This window comes from Phoca vitulina, unplaced genomic scaffold, assembly GCF_004348235.1.
Source record: "Phoca vitulina isolate PV1807 unplaced genomic scaffold, GSC_HSeal_1.0 scaffold42, whole genome shotgun sequence".
Lineage (NCBI taxonomy): Eukaryota > Metazoa > Chordata > Mammalia > Carnivora > Phocidae > Phoca > Phoca vitulina.
In genome coordinates this window covers 10,053,009-10,058,367 of record NW_022589745.1, presented here as the reverse complement: position 1 = coordinate 10,058,367, position 5,359 = coordinate 10,053,009, and positions in this window count along the sequence as shown.

Genomic DNA, 5,359 nt, shown 5'->3' with positions numbered 1-5,359 from the left:
ATCCAGTTTTATTGACCTATTATTCAATGAACTTCTTTTGGTTACATTGATATTTGAATCTTGTCTGTTTTTTTTAATTGATGTCTGCTCTTATCTTTACTTCCTTCTGTTTGCTTTAGATTTAATTTGTTCCTTTTTTTTTTTGCTAATCTTTTTTTTTTTTAATATTGGAAATATTAAGTACTGGTTTGAGACCTTTCTTGTTTCTTAACATAGACTTTAATTTTATAAAATTCCCACCAAAAACTGCTTTGGTTGCATCCCATAAGGTTTGTTATGTTGTGTTTTTCTTTTTACTAAATTCAAAATAGATGTCTATTTCCCTGGCAATTTCTTCCTTGATCTATGGATTACTTAGAAATAGATTGCTTAGGGTGCCTGGGTAGCTCAGTCGTTAAGCCTTTGGCTCAGGTCATGATCACGGGGTCCTGGGATCGAGCCCTGCGTTGGGCTCCCTGCTCAGCGGGGAGTCTGCTTCTCCCTCTCCCACTCCCTCTGCTTGTGTTCCCTGTCTTGCTGTGTCTCTGTCAAATAAATAAATAAAATCTTTAAAAAATAGAAATAGATTGCTTAGTTTCCAAAATCTGAGAGAATTTCTAGAGATCTCTCTGTTAATTGGTTCTAATTTAATTCCATTTTGGTTAGAGAATATACTTTGAATGAATTCAATTGTTTTAAATTTGTTGACTTTTTAATATTTTAATCAACCAAAATATAAGTGAATATTCCATGTGCACATGAAAAGAAGGTATTTTGCTCTTTTTGTGGTAAGTGTACTATAAATGTCAATTAGGTAACATTGAATATTAGTATTTTAAATTACTAATTCCCTATATATTCTTACTGATGAAACTGTCTACTTGTTTTGTCAAATACTAAGAGTGATGAAATTTCCAAAAGGAAATGATTTTTTTCTATTACTCCTTTAAGTTCTGTCTTCTATTGATTCATGAATTTTAAAGTTCTGTTGTTGATATATACACATTTCATATTGTGTGAATTAGGCTGTTAATATTTCTTTTTGTACAATATGTTTGTTTTTCAATCTACCATTGCTATCTGACTTCTGTTGTCTCATCACTTATTTTTTTTTTAACGACTGAGCCACTCAGGCACCCCTCATCACTTATTTTTTTTTTTAAAGATTTTATTTATTTATTTGACAGAGAGAGACATAGCGAGAGAGGGAACACAAGCAGGGGGAGTAGGAGAGGGAGAAGCAGGCTTCCCCACGGTGCAGGGAGCCCGATGTGGGGCTCGATCCCAGGACCCTGGGATCACGACCTGAGCCGAAGGCAGACGCTTAACGACTGAGCCACCCAGGCGCCCCTCATCACTTATTTTTTATCTTAACTTTCTGCCTTTTTAAAATTAATTGTTATTTGATATGCATTAATTTATCTCTGCTTATTGCATATTCAAAAACATTTTCACATGTTTATTTTAAAATATTGATTTTAAATTACCATTGTGAACCATCAAATGATATCATGCCACTTCCTGTAGAATGTAAGCATCTTATAATATACTCAATATATTTCATTCCCTCCATCTTACCCTTTATACTATCCTTTTTATTCAACTTAATTGTGCATATGTTGTAAAACATACAATTCATACAGTTACCTTCTTTGGTTTAGACAGTCCATTATTCTTTAAAGTAATTAAAAACAAGGAGAATATGTCTTATATGAGCCTGCATTTTGACCATATATTTCTCTTTTTTCTTTATATAGACCCAGATTTACAGCTGATATCATTTCCTTCTGCCTGAACAAATTCCTTTAACATTTGTTATAATTAGGTCTACTAGCAGTGACTCATCTCAGTTTCTGTTACTCTGAAGAAATTTTTATTTCACCTTCATTTTTGAAGGATATTTTCACTGTATATAGAATTCTGTAATGGAAGATTATTTTTTTCCTTTCTTTCAATTTTTAAAGATGTCATACTGTATGTCTTATCTTTGCTCCTCTGTGTGTATATATATACATTTTTTTTCTTCAGATTGCCATTAAAATTTTTTCTTAATGTTTGCTTTTGTGCATTTTGACTGTGATATGCATAGCTTTTTAAAATTATTGGGGTGCCTGGATGGCTTAGTCAGTTAAGCATCTGTCTTCAGCTTGGGTCATGATCCCAGGGTCCTGGGATTGAGCCCTGTGGCATCCTGCTCTCTGGTCAGCAGGGAGCCTGCTTTTCCTCACTGTGCCTACTTGTGCTCTCTGTCAAATAAATAAAATATTTAAAAAAAATAAAATTATTATTAATAATGTTTGTTTCTTTGAGCTTCTTAAATCTGTGTTTGGTTGTTTCTTTCCTCCTTGTATTCTTTTTGAAAATTCTCGCCTGTTGTATTTGGAAATATTTCTCTGACTTGCCTCTTTTCCTTTATGGGTCTCCAATTATGTAACGAGGTCCAGATGTTTGATATTGACCTATACCTCTTGGATTCTTTGTTCTGATTTTATTTCTCTTTGCTTCATTTTAGATAATTTCTATTGAACCCTTTTCAAGGTATTTTATTTTTTTATTCTATTTTGCTGATAAACCCACTGAAGGAATATTTTATCTATGATATTTTTATTCCTAGCAGTTTCAAATGACTTTTTAAAATCATTTTTCCTGTGTCCGCTGAGATTCTCCATTCTGTATTCAATTTATGCATGTTAATTATCATTTACACTGTATATTAATGCCCTAGGAATTCTGTAACAAATCACCACAAACTGGGTGGTTTAAAACAACAGAAATATATTCTGTCACAATTCTGGAGACTGAAAGTTTGAGATCAAGGTTACAGAAAGGCCATGCTTCCTCAGGAGTCTCTAGAAAAAATCCTTTCTTTTAGCTTCTATCATTTGCTGGCAATTCTTGGTGTTTCTTGTTTTGTAGATGTATCACTCTAATCTCTGCCTCTGCTTTCATATGGCATTGTCCTGTGTGTGTGTGTGTCTGTGTCTTCTCTTAAACGTTTAAGAATACCTGCCATATTGAATTTAGAGCCCACCCTAATCCATTATGACTTCACTTTAACTTAAATAATAACAGTGTTAAAACCTTACTTCTGAACAAGGACACATTTACAGGTACCTGGGCTCAGGACTTCGATATATCATTTAGAGGACACAATTCAACCTACAGGATACTATAAACTTAGTAGTGATCATAGATGTTTTTTTTTTAAGATTTTATTTATTTATTTGACAGAGAGAGACACAGCGAGAGGGAACACAAGCAGGGCGAGTGGGAGAGGGAGAAGCAGGCTTCCCGTGGAGCAGGGAGCTCGATGCAGGGCTCAATCCCAGGACCCTGGGACCATGACCTGACCTGAAGGCAGACGCTTAACAACTGAGCCACCCAGGCGCCCGATCATAGATATTTTAAAGTCCCTGTAGAATAGTTCCATCATGTGGTCATCTCTGAGATCTTTTTTTATATATCTTATTTTTAATTGAGTACAAAATGTTGTATATAAATGAAAAGTAGGTACCAAGAAATTTATAACAGGAAGTAGGCAGACGTTTTCTTCCATCAAGTCATTAGTGTGTAAGGTTGGGTCAGTCTAGTCACTTGGTTGAACTGGATTTGGGCTTTGTTGTTACTATTGTCATTCTTATTTTCCCACACACTTTACATTCCTCTAGTAAGACTTCTGTTGCTTATTATTCAGTGTTAAGCTTGTGGTACAGGCAGGAAAGTTTTCTTAATCCTCTGGTCCAACTTCTACTTTTGGTAAGACTCATGCTGCTCCTGGGTTCAAGATTCAGCCCTTTAAGCATTCTTCCACTCCCTTCCTCATTATAGCCAGTACTTCCTTGCTTTTGTTGTGGATCCTGGGCATGCAAAAATTCCTTGCCTTTCCCCTCATGGCAGGTGGCTTTGGCTTCTCTCTTCTTCCAAAATACATCATTATCATCATCAACAAGAAGAAAATTCTTGAGTCTTCACTTGGCTTCCTGGGGGAAGAGAGAGTTTTCTAAAGGTAGAGCGTTCTGCTTTTACTTCTCCAACAGTGCCTTGAGTACCAGAGACTTTGATGACCTTTCTGTAGTGGCTTAAAGCTTTTTTTAGTTAATATTTACTAATATTAATGATTGAGAGCAGGGTTCTAGGAAGTGTTTGCCCCTATGGAGCATCAGCAGCTGATCTTCTCGGAACCCTGAGGACTGCGCCATTGAGGAAGGCTCCTCAGGCCATTCCCTCTTGCCTCTCCTCTTTTTGTGTATACTCAGGAGAGACACATGGAAAAGAGCTTTTGAGTAATTGTGAACATTCCCACGTCTAGATCTATTTTAAATTGATACGCCAGCACACATTTGGCCTTTAAAAGTTTGTTAAAATTGTAGCTGATTTATTCTTTCCCACTTTTGCAGAGACTGCTTCTTCCTCCCATGCTTGTCAAAGGTGAAACAGTTCATGTATCTCTGCTCTCCTTGGAGGCACTTGTTACTCCTTGGAATTCAGTTCCCTTTGCTGCCTTGTGACCTTAGCTCTTTGATGGAATCAAGAAAAATTATGATTTGCAGATTAGGTGGTTTTTCTCATCCTTAGGATGGATGGTAGCAACATTCTCTTGAATCTTTCTACACCTTGATCATATGCAGAACTCAGTTACTTCTAGGCCTTAGGCCTTTGTTGCAATTCAAGGCAAACTAAGGATCTCATATCAAAGGATCTAAGGACTCATTCACTTTGATTTTTTATTTTGCTTGTCTGTTTCTCCCTACTAGAATAAAAATGGCTTGAAGGCCAGAGTTTGTGCCAGCTTTATTTATTGCTGTTATACTTAGAACACTGAGAAAGGAGTCTGCCACAAAGTTGCCTCTCAGTAAATGTTATTGGATGAATGGCTATTTAATAACATAGTTTAATGAGGCATTAAATATGTTTTCATATTTTGTTCTCAAACAACACTTAATATAGATAATATCCTCATATTTAGAAGAGGAAAGTAATTTTCAAAAGATATTTCATAAATTGACCTGCATAACATAGTTTTACTTGGCAGGGAGAGAGAGAAAGTACTGTCCTGGAAAGAACAAGAATATTTGTGTTGGGCATAACTGTTTTTGAATGCTGACTTCTCTTCTGTCGTTGATGGTTTATTCTCTTAGTCACAGTGAGGCCAATACTTCCCCATTTAAAATGTTATGCTAAAGAACTAATGGAATCATTATTTACAACATTGGACACAAAATAAGCCCTTAATAGCCATTCTTATGACTCCTATTCCTTCTAACATTAGTATTACTTCTGTATTACCTTCTTGTCATATGGATCTTGAGTCTCGTTTCTCTGATGCTAATTCTTGAGCAGTTCCCTTTGCTGCCTTGTGACCTTAGCTCTTTGATGGAGT